Here is a 16781-nt window from a genome sequence, read left to right on the forward strand (position 1 = left end):
AAGCAGGCAAAAAAGTGTTGATGCGTGATGAGTGCCAAAACAGTTTCTGTATTCAAGCAATATTGTCAGTTAACTTTTTAAACATGTTTCTGGGTATGATACCAAAAGGAGGAAAAAAAAAATTGTCAGTGAGGTTGTGACTGTTCTCTTAAGAAAAAAAAAAGATCTCAAAATATTAATAAATAATACTTTTCTTACCTAAAAAAAAGTGAAAATTTGGTGGCAATTGAAATAAAATCTTACCTCCCCTTGGGTTGAAAGAATCATTGACACGACCAAAGTATTATATATCTATAGATATATATCTATATCTATAGATTTTATTTGACACCCGATTCATCTTTGAAGGACCCCGAGAATTTACCAAAATTACCTTAAAATTGGGGCTTCAAAACAGCAACTTCCTCTGTGTTTTCAAGTATCATCTTGAGATTTGATTTGATTTATTTTTTTGTGGGTCTACTCATAAACGTTGCTTTCATTTTTTTCATTTTTCAATTTTTTTTTTGTTGCAGGTCTTCAAAGGGTGCAATGAAGAAAATGTACATTTTCCTCACTTTACTCCCCCCCCCCCCCCCCAACTGTTTAGTGTAACGTGGTAGCAGTTTGGCAACTCATTTCAAAGCGGTATCTGTTTTTGGTATGAGGGCGGAAACGAACAAAATAACCCCCAAAATGCTTCAAACCACAACGACAGGATTCCTATTGAGGATGTCTGAGGGCGAGTCATCAAACTTTGCAATGACAAAAAACTCAAATTTTTGGTAATTTAACATTATCCCTCTGCCTCATACATGTTGTTCAAATTTGGTACAAATTTGACAAATCATCTCTGAGTGTGTTTTTGGTATCGATATTGTAAATGTCCACAATGACACTAAAATGGCCCCTTTGAACCAAAATGGCTGACTTCCTTTGTCTTTTCGGACATAGCTTCATGAGCCTTTTTTTGTGGGCCTACTCATCATACGTCACGTCGACTAAATCTCATGTTGCTATGCAAAATGGGTTTTGGGGTCTGAATTGTCCCCCAAAAAGTTCGAATGAGAGTTGATGATCGTTTGTGGCTATGAAACAAACGTTCAATCACAACCATACAAAATGAAAGCACTCACGATGAGCTGCTGTATATGCCACAACTGGCAGCCGGAGGCTCACACGGAACCTCCCTGCTTCGGCTCCTCTTGCCCCTTAAAGGCACGCATACAACATACTACAAGCACGTACACTAATGAGACTTTTTTAATTCTTTTTTTTTACCTTGAAGAAATCATGCAGCAATTTATTTTGAGGGGGCTGGAATGGATTACTAAAGCCGATGACGCTGATTCTCCACTTTGCAGAGTTTTATGCAGCGTCGGTAGTTCTTCTAATGTCGGGATTATATATACATAGAGGGAATATTTTGAGTCGATGATGCGTCTGCCTTCTTGCCGCCGCCTACACGGACGGCATTTACATGCGAGGATAAATGACGCGGACGTCTTCTGGTAGACGAGCGGTGGGAGGAAGAATGTCTATCCGGTCAAAATGTCATGACATTTTCTCAAATGAGAGCACGCACGCCGACACGCGTCGCGCGCCAAGCCAACGACTTGACGTTGACTTGATTCACGTGCCGCATGGAATCGTTATCGTCCATTTAAAATCAAAAAAAAAAAATGTATTAATCGCGACAGTCATCAAAAAAAAAAAAAGAAAAAAAAGAAACTATTTACGATTTGCATGCGACAATTCAAATTCAAAGGAATGGGGAAAAAACAACAACACAATGGAGAGAAATGAGTCTATAATAAATAAGATAAATGAAAGAGAACCAAATCATACTGTATCCTAACAAAAAGCTGTTAGCTCAATGCTAACATTTGATGCCAAACACTGTCGGCGGGCTAGCAGAAATTAGCATCGACGCGACTGTCATTCCAAATCTTTGAACTGCTGCTACCTCCCACACTTGGGGCAGCAACACATACAAAGCGAGCGAGCATTCGACAGGGGCATACGTGGACATAAAAAGTCAACACCCCCCCCCGATCAAAAAATGCCATTTCACAAAGTGAGTCACTTCAAAATGTAAACTGTCAACTTAAATTGAAAAACATTTTCCATGCGGTGAAGTAAGAACAAGTGTGATCATATCCTCCTATTCAGACTTCATAAATTACATTTGTGTTAAATGGGAGAGCGCTTACACCTGCCAAAACAAACGTCCACGAGCTTCATGCTAGCATATCATGTCAAATGCTACGTGACAAGTTTCTCAGCAAACTGAAAGTAGAGATACCGGAAAATGGAACAATAACGCTGTGTTTCCCTCTTTGGAATGGCCTCCCGCTGCACGTTGAGTTGAGTTTGTACACGGTTACTGCCCCAAACTGATGCTAATTCTTATTAGCATGGTGCGCTAAACAGCGTAAGTGCAATAAAGGCCCCCTTTCACGCTTCTGCTTGCCTTTATTTGCGTTGTCCGTGGTTGTCTCCTCCGTTAGCGACACGCCACTAATCGGCGTGCGAGTGCCACGCAATCACAGCCAATTAGGCCCCTCTGCTGTCGCGTGTGCGCGCGAGCGCGCGGGTCTGTTCTAGCCTATTAGCGAGTGATCCCGTTGATTAGCCGTCGAAGCTAATGCCAACTGTCACGTCTGTGGAAGCAAAAAATAAAAAATAAGAAACAACCGTTAGCTCACAGTGAAAACAAGACCATTAAAGAGCCCAGGCGATAATTATTATAGACTTTTATTTTTTGGAAAATATATATCATGAGCGTTTTGTTTTGAAGCCTATTTGGGTGGGTGTGCGTCTGTGCTGAAGGTCCAAGAAAAGCACAAGCAGAAATAAAAATCCTCCAAAAAAGTGTGAGTAAAGATATTTTGGGGGAGAGGAAAAACTCATAGTATGGGAATAAAGACAAATCTTTGTTTTTTTCTTTATTTGAACCCTTTAGGCTCCTTTAGTAAATCTTCATAATTTATTTATTTATTTTACATTTCAAAAGGTTGTAGCTCGAAAATAGTAAGAGATAAAGGCAGACTGTAAATGCCGCATTTTCGAGAAAGTATCCGTTGTCGAAACTGTTTCTTGCGGCCTCTGTTTGGTTTGGATTGTCCGGCACTGTTGTGGAAGTCGCAAAGCGGCGGTGTGACTTACCAATCAAGTCGAGTCGGCGTTTGTTTGCGAGCGACGGCACGGCGCGGCACGACGCGACGACGCGACGACGGCGGCCCTCACGCGGAAGGTGGACTCAATGGCACGATGCCAGACGAGCCCGTCGCTCACGTAGACGAGGCGAGCGTCGGGTTCAACTTGAAATCTCGTTGGTGACATCCTCCATGCACATCTGCATTCTTGTGACGTGGCTGGGAGAAAAAAAAAAAAAGCAAAGAAGCTTCTTTCACTTGTGACTGACACCTTGAGGCGACTTCAACTCAGCGAGACTCTTTGGTAAACAAAATGTTCAGAGCTGCTCGGTGACTCTCTCGTTGGGTTTCGAATGAGGGTCACTCGCTTGAAATTTGGGTCCCAAGCTAAGATTTTGTTTTCAAGCTGCCAGATTTCGAGTTTCAAAGTAGCTTTATTGTTTCAAAGGATGGGCTTTTGTGTTGAATTTACAAATCCAAGGGTAGGTTTTTCGATTCGGGTTTCAAACCCGGGTTCCAGTTTTAACCAGGGTTACTGTCTCTGGTTTGGCTTTGGGTTTTAAACTAACTCTAACATGGTTTAGGGATTGAAAAAATGATTATAAACAAAGATTAGGGTTTCAAAGGAGGGTTTTGTACCAGGATTAGGGTTTCAAAATCAGATTTTGAACTCGGGTTAGGGTTTCAAAGCAGTTTTCAGTACTCGTGGGTAATAATGAGGAGGCGAAGAACAAGTCCCACGTGCCCAGTCCCACTTATTTCATCTCGTCATGACTTCAAGTGCACCTGCGCACCCTTTCTAAACACCCTCCCCATCTGCGCACCACCTCAGGTGAAGTTTGCGACCGCTCAGCACACATGAAAGCAACGCCGCAGGCGGCCGTCAACAAAGCTGCGATCTTGAAGATCGTCACGCTCTTTATGCGCCCGCTCGTCGAGTCCTTACACCAGGCGAGAAGTTGAGCAGAAACGCACCTGAAGGCTTTAACGGGGGATGCAGCTGTTTACTGCCCTACTTGGCACACTGAGGTGTGTGTGTGTGTGTGGGGGGGGGGGGGGGGGGGGTTCAAAAAACACCTTGCAATGAACATGTAATGTGGAACCGGACTAAATCACAAAGAATCAGGTTCCTCATTGTTTACTTACAAGGGAGGCACCATTATTTTATTCCACAAGAGACTAAGGGCAAGGTGCAGCAAAGTGGAGACTGTGGAGTGTAGTGTCTGGTGTTAAGGGACACTAACAGGTTAGCCTAACTTGTTGTGTTTAATTATTTTACTTTTTTCCCTCGACTTGGATTTTCAAATACTTCTGCAAGTTTAACTCGGAGGAGACTGAGGGCAAACGGAGACTGTGAGCTGTTTTTCTCCATTGTTCTATGATGAAGCAATTTTATTCAAGAGGAGGATAAGGGCAACGTGCAACAATGTGGAGTATGCAGAGTGTATATGTACAGCGCGATAGTGCAGGCAGAGGCTAAGCAAACTATGTGTTTATTTTTGTCGCTGCATTTATATTCAAGACGAAACTCATGGGAAAGGGCAGCAAAGTGGAGATTGTGGAGTAGAAAACGACAGCGTTCAAATCTATGACATGACAACTGAGGAAGCTCACGTTAACATCTGTTTTTATTTGTTGTCATCCTCAAATTTAACAATGGCACAGCAAATGTATCCGAGGGGAGACTGTGGGCAAAATGCTCAGAGTTGTGACTGTTGAGTGATACTACTGCAGTGTTCAGATCAAAGGCATAGTGTCTGAGGAAGCTAACATTAGAATCTATCAGGTTACAGGGCGCATGAAAGGGTTAACAATGATGCAACACATTTATCAGAGTGGAGACTGTGGGCAAAGTGGAGACTGCGGAATATAATGCCACAGTGTTCAGCTGTAAGACACGACAACTGATGAAGCTAACATTAGCATTCATTGTTTTTTCATTGTCATCCTCTAATTTAAGAATGACGCAACAAGATTATCCCAGTGGAGACTGTGGGCAAAACGGAGCAAACTAAAACGTGAGCATATGTGGCTACTACTTTGCCGTACTAAATATTTGCTCTTTGTTATTTATTGTGCGTGCGTGCCCAGGCTTTTTTTGGTTCAACACGCACCACGCGTGTGTGTACGCGTGGTGCAGGTTACACGCTGTCAACAAAGTGGGGAGGATGAGTTTCGCATGAACGCTTCAGCACTTAGCTTTCATCGGGCTTTTGCCGCCTAGGCGTCTGTTTTTGTTTGCCGTCGGTCTTGTGTTGATCTTTTTGTTTCCCCTCACGAATGCTAAGTCGCTTTGTAGTCATTCAAGCCGCACAGGTTGGCCTTTGCCGCTGTCTTCCGATACGCACTCAGAGTAGGATTGCGTCAGATTATCGTCATTAATTATGCACTGACGTTAAAACACACTTAAATTGAATAACTTTTGAAATAATTAAATGAACACACGCGGGGCAGCAACACAAGCAAACGGCGCACGGAGAACAATTTATTTTTGTTCTTAATTATGCTGCATCTAGGGTCAGTATAACTCAGTGCTGCCAGGCAAGTTGTGGCACAAAGTGGTAATACACTAAATTTGGACTGACCGAATACAAAAAAAAAATCATTTGGGATGTTGAAGGGGGTGAGTCCTAAAAAGTTAGGCAACGCATGATCTACACTAAACAACGAATTCCCCAACATGGGTGCGTGAATGCCCTCAAAGGAGATGTGACTTATTGAAATGACACATTTGCATTTTTTTTTTTGTGTGCAGGGCTGGTGGTGCGCCAGCACTGTTCGGATGTTGAAGAGGATGCATGGCCTGAGAAATTCGGGAGGGTCATCAATGGAGGTACGCAAGATTAAAATCGCACATTAAAATAGTTCATTTGAGGTTAGGCACATAGGAGGGGAGGTGCGCAAAGTCAGTTGGGATTATAAAGCCGGTGCGGAGTTTAGAAGGGAAAGGCAGATTCAAATTTAGGAGTCCCAAATTTAAATAACCACTTCCATTGCCATATTTTGAATATCATTTGATGCCTATGAGAGGGTGTGCGCCAAGTCAGTCGGGAGGTTGAAGAGGGGTGCGTATCTTAAAATGTTTTTTTTCCTATTTCCTTTCCTTGTCTATGGGGAGTAATGACGCCTCCTAATATGAAATTCACAGTACAAACACACACACACACACACACACACACACACACACGCACACGAACACGCACGCGCACACACCAGAAAAATACCTGAATTTAAATTTTCGCCTTCATCTCTCATTCCTAAATCGTGCACACACCTCCACCCCCATTTGTGTGTGTGTGTGTGTGTGTGTGTGTTTTTGCTTTGTCTTGCACTGCTGCACTCTCGCCGCATGCCAATCTACACACCCCCAGTAAACTCGCTCGAACGCACACGCGCACAAACACGCGCGGGCACGCTCAAGCGTGATGTGCACCCACCTAGAGCTGCATGGTAAACCAAATTCACTCTGCGCTACGTTGACAAAAGTATCCGGATAAATCAGAACGATTAATAAGCGGCCATAGATTGATTAGTAGTCGATCGGTGAATCGGTAGCGGTCTAGATTCTTTTTTCCGCCTGTAAATAAATACAAGTTCCTGTAAAGATGTCAGTGTAGCGGTGATACTTGACTGCTGACTGGCCACTGGGGGGCAGTAGAGGGCTTTGGCACTGCTGTGTAGCTTAAGTACATTGAAGCCCCCAAGTGCGCGTGCGTGTGCGCGTGCGTGTGCGCGACCAATGGCTAGTGTAAATGTAAATGAAAGTCGTTGTCGCCCTGTGAAATTGAATCTGAAATGTCCTCTCATGTCGAGTCCATGTACTGTATAGATCAGATATCATACACCATAAAGGCTTCCACAACCAAAACGGGTCAATTTAGCAGCGGAAAGGCCCTTGATTCTTCAAGAGTGGTGCGCACCACCCTCCTTTGGTTCGCTCTTTGGGTGTGATTGATTTCATGCTGGCATGATGGAAGGTGATGTCAATGGGCTTGATTTGGATTTTTTTTTTTCAGGGTGCGTGCAGGGAAGAGGGGGTGCGCCAATTCTTTTGCGATTCGAATCATGCAGGCAACAAGACAAAATTTTTCCCATTGATTACGTGTTTTGTCTTGCTGTTGGCATGTTTTTTTTTTTTTTTTTAGGATGTGTGAGCGGGGAAAGCAGTGGGGTTACTTTAATACGATCTCCAACCAGGGTGTGTTCAATAATTTTGGATGAGACTTGTATGAGGCATGGTGTGCACACCCCTCTTTTAATGTCTATAAACTTTTTTTTTTTTTGTGGGGTGTAACTTTTTTTTGTGTGGTGCGTGGGTTTAAAAGTTTGGAAAAGTATGGTATGTCACATCCTAAACCACGGGTTACGAAAGAATGATGCGCGCACCCCCTCTGTTGGTCTGTCAAATTTATGTACTGTGACATTTTGTGCGATATGTGAGGCGGATTTTAAGGTGAGCCTGCCATTGTCTGTGTGCATTACTTTTTTTATATCTTGTCATTTTTAAAGTCTGTACTTCGGGGTGGGGGGGTGCACCTACTCCTTGGCAATGTAGAAGGTGCTGCGTATCTTAAAAAATTCGGAAAGGGAGGTATAAGGACTCATCAATCAAGGTGTGTAAGGCACACACGCTCCTTCGATTTTAGCAACAAAGAGGCTTTATTTATTATTCTTTTTTTTCCCTAAACCAAGGATTTCCAATGTGTGACGTGCGCACCCCCCCTGCACCGCCATTAAATATACTCATTCATCTTAATCCAAATTGAAAAGTATTTTGTCACGTTTTGGTTAAGTTTTACGACTGTGTGCTAGTTGGAGGGGGTGCTCCTACTCTTTTGGAATGTTGTTTGGGAATAAAAAGGCCTATCACTTCCAACATAAGCAAGTATGTGTGTGCGCGTGTGCGCGTGTCTGTGTGTGTGAGAATAGAGAGGCGCTAATGCACAAAGGTGTGATTAACACCCGAGCACATGGTCTGATGGTGCTCGCCATACTGCTAAGCGCTATGCTAGCCTCAGCATGCGCCATAGTAACTAGTGCGTGGATGTGTGTGCGTGTGTGTGCATGTGTGTGTGTGTGTGTCAGCTGAACGATAACGTCCTTGAACGCATCGTCCAAACTTGAAAGTCGCGGGAAGCCTCATTAATGAAAATCAATCAGTTCAAAGTGACTTTAACAAACGCACGACTAGGTCATATCATCTCTCTTGTCTTCATTTTTACATGTGTGTAGATACAGAGGCTGTCCAGCTGAAGTCATTTTTTCGACAAAATAAGTTGCCATTTCCCGTAAAATCGAATTAATTTCACATTGGATGAAACCGCAAGACAAAATCACGGTTAAATGCGAGCTTCTAACCAAAATGGCCGACTTCCTGCATCTGTATCATCCGTCACGTCACGTCTCTTCAAGCATGGATTCTGTGGACTTTTTGGTGGTTTGACTGTTCTTGAAGGAGCGCTGAAAATGGCCAAAAATTGACCCCAGATGGCCGGCCGACTTTGTTTTTTCAGGCATGGATTCTCCTTTTTTGTGGGTCTACTCATGAAAGTCATGTCTACTAAAATCCATGCTGCCAAATGAGACTGGTTCAAGTGGCTGAATGTGACAAAAATTTCAAGGAGATTGTGCTTGAAAGAGGAACGGAAAATTCAAAATGACCCCAAAACGGTGGCTTGGAAACAAAACGGCAGCCGTCCCGTGTCTTTTCATGGATGACTTCTTGAGACTTTTTTGTTGGCCTATTCACTATTGACAATTTCTACTAAGCCTTATTTTGTTGAGTAAAACGGGCCGAGAGGTCGAAAATTTCAAAGGCTCATTCAGAGAGTTTGTACTTAACAGACTCACTTTTGCACTTATGTTTTTTTTTTTGTGGTTCTACTTATGATCATTTCGCCAAACTTGCTAAGTAATTCCCCCACGGGGATAAATAAAGTTTTCTGAATCTGAAAGTAAAAATGGCAAAAAAAAAATAATAAATAAAACGGGAAAGCCCCCCACCTCCATCTTCCTTTCATGTAATTTGGTGAACTAACAAAGATGTTAAAAGAGGACCTTTTAGAGGACGATCTGTGGCCTTGATAACTCTTTTTTTTTTCTCTCTCTCTCTCTCTTCGCAGAGTATTCCGAGAGAAATGATTTGACGCGAGCGGGCCGCTCTAAAAGGGCGCTTGTCACTCGGCGTCCTTGTCAGCGACGTGTCAGAGCGTAATTAGCAGGCCGGCGACGGACGAGCGTCATTTCACTTTGAGACCAAAACCGAGGCGCTCCGAGGGTGTCATTAATGAGACGACTTCTTCCGTGCGTGCACAGGAAATGGACTTTTTGGAGAGGACCACGAGAGCCTGCCGGTAATTGCAGGGGATGGAGGAGGGCTGGCTCAGGAAGGGGGGGGGGGTGTTTGGTGGGGGTGGCAAGGAACTTAAATATATTTCAATAAAAAGAAAAAAATAAATAGTGGTTGCTTAAGAAAGCGCGGCAGTCATGAACTCCCCGAGTGCTGAACGACACGCGCGCGCGTGTGCATTTAAAGACCGTTTAATCACACGTCCGCTGAGAGTGGATCTACTGAACACACAAAAACGAAAGCGCTCGCGGGCATTTCGAGCCGAGAATAGCCATCTAAAATCTCAATGGCTAAAATAATCGGATCAAAATAGGAAATAATCCAGATCCGCGATGGCATGAGGGAATATATGAAATCCAGATTCGATTTACGTGGCTGCCCAATTTTCGCCACGAACGACATTGCCGAGACGCGGGACGGATCGCTTCGGCTGCGATTGCCACACCGGAAGTGGTTACGCAGACCAATAGCGTAAAACAGGAAGCGATTTGTTAGCTGAGTAAATGTTTCTACCTTAACTGTGTTTTTCATGGATATCTTAATATTTGTTCTTTTTATAATTCAGTAAAAAAAATATAGATATATCTTCCTCACTCCAACCCTGGACTGTGCTGTATGTCGATATGGTTCAGAGTAGAGGAGCAACCCCCCCCCCCCCCCCATCAGAGAAAATGTGTCTTTGATGTTGCCCGTGCTATTTCCTTGAGTGAATCAACGTTTATTGATGGCGTGTCAAGTCCCTTGCGGACTCAAATGGACCCCCCCCTTCGGCATCTGTCTTCACTGTACGGAAAGGACTCGACAAATGAAATAAAGCCCAAGAAATTCAACGTGACACATTCAGCCTGCGCGCGCATGTGTGTGTGTGTGGGGGGGGGGGGGCGCGAAAATAGCTCAAAGTAGGAGGACACGCGGCAGATGTTAAATCAGCACGACGACCTCGGCATTGATTTGGACACGCGTCTTCTGCTGCGTGTTGACGTGATGACAACCCGCCCAACGGCCGCGCTGCAGCGATTGTCGCGCGAGTGTCAGATTGCTGACCAGCTTCATGCATTTTGATGCCATATTTGCTCTTCTTCCTACCGCCCGCTCGCAGCAAACATTGCGGGTGACATCTCTCTCTCTCTCTCACACACACACACACACGTTTATCCTGAAACTACTGCTTTGAATTTAATTGAAAAAGTTTGATGTCTCTTTTTGACTGAAATGGGAGCCCCCCTCCCCTCATTTTACGATGAAATAAAAATAGCAGGAGTGACATGGTGTACGACTGGTTCGCATGTCCGCCTCACAGTGCAGAGGTCGTGGGTTTCGATTCCGGCTCTGGCCTTCCTGTGTGGAGTTTGCATGTTCTCCCCCCGTGCCTGCGTGGGTTTTCTGCGGGTACTCCAATTTCCTCCCATATTCCAAAAGTAGTCCGAGAAGACGTTTCGCCTCTCATCTGTGCAGGCTACATCAGTTCATGAACAAGGATGGGTTCGGATTGTGCCAGCCTTGACTATCAAGGAGAAGAACCAAACAAAAATCCTCCTCTCCTGTTTAGAGCCATTTCATCTTATTCTATTTTATTGGTGAAGAAGGAGCACTGAGTAAATACAGACTACGACGTTAGCTTCTTCGCATTAGCGAGCTAGCCGCCGACTGTCGATCTGTGAATGCCTGTCACTTCATCTCCGAAAAGGTCAAATGTTTTGGGCGAGCGTGTGCTTCACAACCCGCGAGGCACGACCGGCCAATCAAACGATGTCATCGGCGAGACAGGAAGTGAAATATTGCCACCCTGCTTAATGACATCACACTGGATTCCGCTTCTCATTTAAAGGCAAAGCACGAGTGAGACGAATGGATGGGCACGACGCCCCGGCGCGCCTCGTCGCGACCCGTTGCCTCGACTCGGTGGCTGAATGATCGGACGCTGTGACTGGCTCCCTGCGGCATCAGAGAAATGTTCTCACAGAAGCGCCTCGTCCTCCTCCTCCTTCTCCTCCTCCTCAATGTGGACTCCATGGCGAAACAAGTCAGCCAGTAAAAAGTCCAATAAAAGTAATAAACGTGAATGTTGGTTGGCTCGCCGCATGCGTGCGCGCGATCATCACTCAGCACGCGGCTAATGAAAGCGGAGGCCACGGAGATGATCTGCAAATGAGCCAATCAGTCAGCTGGGAAGAAAAGTGAGAATTAATTAGAAGCGATGATGATGATGATGATGATCATGAAGATCAATCAGTCCAAAAAAGTTTCAGCGTTTACTTCTTGAAGTTGATGGGGTCAGCACCGTGAAATTTGGTGTATGTGTGGCTCCGAGTTGACCCACAAAAACATTTAAAAAAAAAAACTCGAGAAGCCACGTGCAAAAAGAGACTGAAAGTTGGTTTGAATTGCCAATTTTGGGCTGTTCCGGTGGGCCGTCAAGAAAAAGTTTTGAAAACTCAGCCTCCAAATTTGGTAGACGTGTATCATGAGTGGACCCACAAAAAACATCTCAAGAAGCCTTCCACAAAAAGACACCAAAAGTTGGGGAATTTTGCTTTGCCTTTGTCATTTTTAGCTTACTTTGGCCTGTTCCAGTGGTCGTTCAAACAAATTCCTTCTTGAGAATTTTGGAAAATTCACACCCCAAATCCAGCATCTGTGAACTGAAATATTGGCAGACTTGTCCATCATGAATAGACCCGCAAAAAGTCTCAAGGGTCCATGCCTAAAAAAATTCAGCCTTCGAAGCGACTTAAATTGAATTTGTTTGACAAGTCTATCATGAGTAGACCCACAAAAAAACACAAATTTTTTGGCTGTTTGTGACTATTTCCAGGGGCCCTTAAATGACAAACTTCTCCATTTGAAAGTCCCCCCCCCCCCCTCTGCAACCAGTTTTCCATAGTACGAAATATTTTTGGTCAACATGCCTGTCATGAGCAGAGCCCCCCCCCCCCTCTCCCCCAAAGTCTCAATTTTGGTAGGCATGTCGAGTTAAAAAACGCCATGCCCAAAAACACACAAAAAGTCGGCCATTTTGACTCGAAGTGAGCATCTTGGGCTCATTTTTGCCATTCCCAGTCATGCTTCGGTTTTTGAACTCTCAGTCACTGAAGTTCGTTTGACTTTGCAACGTGACACGAAATGTTGCAAAAAAAAGATAAAAAAGCTCTCAAAGCCATGCCGCAAAAGTTGTGGAAAGTTTTCTGTTCAAACATTTCCAAGGGTCCTTCAAATTTGATGCACGTGATAGCGAAAGATTTGACATTTTGTCTTTGGGCGCGTGTGGGCGGAGCTCAGCGGCAAACTTCGATGACTCGCCCAAAAAAAAAAAAAAAAAAAGCAGGAAATTCTCACAACTCAAGCAACTTTGCGTTAATTGCTCCTGGCTTTGACTATCTGACATCTCAGCCGAGCGTCTCCTGAAAAGATTCTCGTAATCCATCGTTGCCATCAAACGTTTTAATTAGCGCCGCTTCTTCCTTTTGACAAAGCGGCGAGCGAGATACGCGTCGGCGCTGCCCTCCCGCTTCCTCTTCCCGCTCGCCTCGCCCTCGTTGCCCCGCCAATCATTTTCATCATCATCAATTTGTGATGAAGAAGCCACGTCCTTGTCAGCTGCGCGCAGCCGCCTCCTGCTTTCTGACATTTCGAAGAGCTGCAGTATCGGTTACGTAGGCTCAACGTCGCTTCCATCCGACCGGAACCATGTAGCGATTTGGTAAATTTCATATTTAAAAAAAAAAAATTAATACATAAAGTCGATATTATTGGTCAGTCCAGACGTGCGTGCGCTATTTCCTAATTATGATATGTGATTATTTTTGTCTTTATTATTTAATTTATTTACAAATCATTGATCAATCTAAAGGTGAGCCACAGTGGAGATAAGTCTGCACACCCCTGTTGAAATGGCAGGTTTTGTGACACGAATAAAAAGGAGACCAATGCATTTAAAAAAAACGTTCATGTGGACTCAAATCAAAGAAAAAAACCAACAACATCTTCGCGCACTGAAGCAGTTTTGCATCCTTCGCATGAAATGTTCTCTCGATATATTCGGCGCGCGTTTGTTATCGTCAATTTTCAATTCCAGCACAAAGGAGAGAAAAAAAAAAAGAAGAAAAGCAGTGTCGTGACGCATTAATTGGAAAGTCTAATTGTGGCGATGGCATCTCGCTAATTGAATTAGCAGCGAGAGGAGACAAAAAAAAAACCCATGGATGTTAGCTGGTGACATTGAGAGAAGAAAACGAGCAGCACTTTGAGATTTTTACACAACCATTTAAAATTTGCACGTTACTTCTAATGCAAATCTGGAGTGCATTAGAAGTAACATCTATTACTGTGTTATTGTTATTATCATTATTATTATTAGTACAGGAGTGTGAAGTCAGCGAGTTCACATACAAACTGTATGAATGCACTGCACTGGATCTATTGCCTGAAAACAACAAATAATAACTTTAACCGTCAGGAGCAGCACCCCCCCCCCCCCACCCCCACCCCACACACGCGTCACTCGGGACGGGCGCACATGCTCGCATTGGAACACTGAACAGCAGACATTGCACAGGGCGGGGCGGAACGCAGTACGTCGGCACGGTCTCCCGGCTTGACTCGGAAAGCGGAGCCACATGCTGCTTCACCAGGTCTAGAGGGGAATCTAACAGTGGAATGTAAGGGAACGGGTTAGGTTGTGACAGTAAACAAGTGACTAACTGACAGTGATCTGGTTCACCAACTCACTAAATAACTGATTGGAAAAATAGAGTGTGTCGAAACATGACACAATGTTGAGGCAAAACAAAGACACCACGAATAATATGAAAACCCCCATTTGCATACCAGTTACTGTGCGAAAACAAACAAACAAAACACACACACACAAAAAAAAAAAAAACAGGATCCAGGGGAGCAAGACGTGGACGAAATGAGGAAGCATTTGCAAGACGAATAAAACAAGTTATGGAATAAAGAGAGAGAGAGAAAAACAAAAGCGTATTAAAGAAGCAACTCCAGAGACGTTGACTTGTGGTTGGCGGCGTTGACAATCACAAATGCACTTCTTCTTAATAGCAATTGCCAATTTGCCTCACGGGCTGTTCGGTCCAACTGGCTATTAGCGCCAATAAGGTAAACAGTGTGCACAAGCGCCCGGATGACTCGACAAATTGCCTCTTTTATCACCAAAATTGGGTGCCGAGAACGCAAATTCACTCACACGCGCACACGTTCTCACTCCCTGCGGCGAGCGCTATGAAAACACATCCTGCCGTGAATGGCAATCAACTCATCCGGCTTTTTTTTTTTTTTTTTTTTTGTCCTTGAAAGATTCGCAAAAGATAACACGCAAAATAAGTCAAAAGTTAAAGCTGATATTGAGGCTGCTCCGCCAATGGGATTTTCTTTTTCTTTTTTTTTTTGGCGGGGCGGGGGGGGGGGGGGTGTTTTGTCCAGGGCGGTTTCCTCCCACATTCCAAAAGGGGTGTCCCCCGCCTATTGCCCGAAGACGGCTGGGATAGACTCCAACACCCTCCGCGACCCTTGTGAGGATAAAGCGGATCAGGAAATGGATAGTTGCTATTGTCCATATTTGGTGCAAAGTCAGGCCAGGATAAGACTCGGCCCCAAAAGCGCCATCTGGTGGAGCTGGTGGGCACTGCAGCATTTAGGTCCAATCTGAATTCATTCTACTTTGTGTGACCTATACGTCTGCGGGAATCAATGCTTTTACATTTCGGGGGGCAGAATGTCTCTAAACAAAGACATAAATGGTCTCTTCTTCTCATCTTCAGATACGTGTGTGTGTGTGTGCGTGTTTGTGTTGTGATTCATTGTTGGGCAGCACAGATTGCCAAACAAGGGATTGCAAAATGAAACGTTCCCACCAGCAGGCGACGATTGATCAACCCCAAACTTTTTTCTTTTTGTCCTCTAGTCCTCTTTCTTTTTCCATTTCCGCCCTCCGTCCTTCTCCTCGTGGTCTATATCCCCCCCCCCCCCCCCATCACGTGATGCTGCACTTTTGTCTCCTCTCATTAAGGATTGCAGTTTTATATTGAATTTATTACTCTTTAACATATTTACGGTTCATCAAAAAAATATATTGTATAATGTCCCGATATGTGTAAATAGAATACGGGAAAGCAGGACTTGAATGGAAACCAAAGCCACAGCAAAGTGGAAGAATACGCGCTGACTGATGATTTCATTGTTTAATTGTTGTATTATTTCTTCTCCTGATGATAAGTTTGACTCTTGTTTTAATTTCAACCCAAAAAATGACAAGTGTGTTCATGACATACAAAGCTATCTCCCCCACCCTCCCTTTTTTTGTTTTGTGTTAGCTTTGCTACTTAGCATGATGGCACACAGCCACTCTCGCAGGTGCGCGCGCGCACACACACACACACGCACGCACGCACACACTCATAAATTAAACAAAAAACACAGTTTTAAAAGAGATGTTACGCCCTGCATGAGATGGGATTGAACCTCTGGTATGAAGTGTGTGTGTGTGTGTGGGGTGTGTGTGTGTGTGTGCGTGCGCGTGCGCTTTTGTTCACTGGCTTGTTTATTATCTGTCAGGTGCACATTTTTTGTGAATGTGTGTCCCAGGTGTAGCGGATGCGCCTTGAACGCTAGCGGCTGTCGCTATGCTAATGAAGGTTGCTTACATCACACCGCGGCCTTCAACACACCCACTCTTGATCTCGCGCGCGAACGCCCGCACATACATACATACATACATACATACATACATACATACACACACACACACACACAGAAAAACAAAGGAAGAGACATTGCATAGGGCAGACGCAGAATGCGTTATACAAAGTCTTCTATTGTGCTCCACTTATACGTAACGGTGCAAAATAAGTTTGGGAAATGAGCTGCATGCTGCTTCACCAATGACATAAATGTAGCTTGGAGCTCCTCTCCACTGGTAATTTTCCACAGAACAACTATTGTATTTTTTTAGTTTGTTTGTTTTGGGGGGGGGGGGGGGAATAATGACACCGTAATGCTGCTATGAATTTCAAAGGCGCAAACTCCATTTTGAACTAAATTAACTCATTCAGTATCAGCCAATTCTGGACCAAGTCTGAAAAGACGTATAAAAACGTCTTTGGGAGTGAATGAGTTAATAACTTCGAATACCTCAGAGGACTTTATGGAGTAAATAATTCACCGTAATAGTATGAATGTCCATTACAATGCACAATGACAGTCTATAATCATTTGGGAATGTTGTTCATTATCCCCCCCCCCCAAAAAAAAAGAATGAAGACACTCGATGTCGCATTATC

The 16781-nt window shown here is 44.2% G+C and overlaps 1 long non-coding RNA gene across 1 annotated transcript in view; it reads right to left on the reverse strand.

Moving 5' to 3' along the window:
- Window positions 1-1440: 1440 nt before the first annotated feature.
- LOC147204606 (uncharacterized) overlaps window positions 1441-16781 on the reverse strand; it is a 43281-nt gene continuing 27940 nt past the window's right edge. Inside the window, exons 2-3 of the long non-coding RNA XR_015100991.1 lie at window positions 3148-3356; window positions 1441-2642 (exon numbers count right to left, since the gene is read on the reverse strand). This is a non-coding gene — a long non-coding RNA (uncharacterized LOC147204606). The remainder of the gene's footprint in view (window positions 2643-3147; window positions 3357-16781) is intronic.

This window comes from Hippocampus guttulatus, chromosome 5 (assembly GCF_054856545.1).
Source record: "Hippocampus guttulatus isolate MCC_2025c chromosome 5, RoL_Hgut_1.0, whole genome shotgun sequence".
NCBI classification, from domain to species: Eukaryota; Metazoa; Chordata; class Actinopteri; order Syngnathiformes; family Syngnathidae; genus Hippocampus; species Hippocampus guttulatus.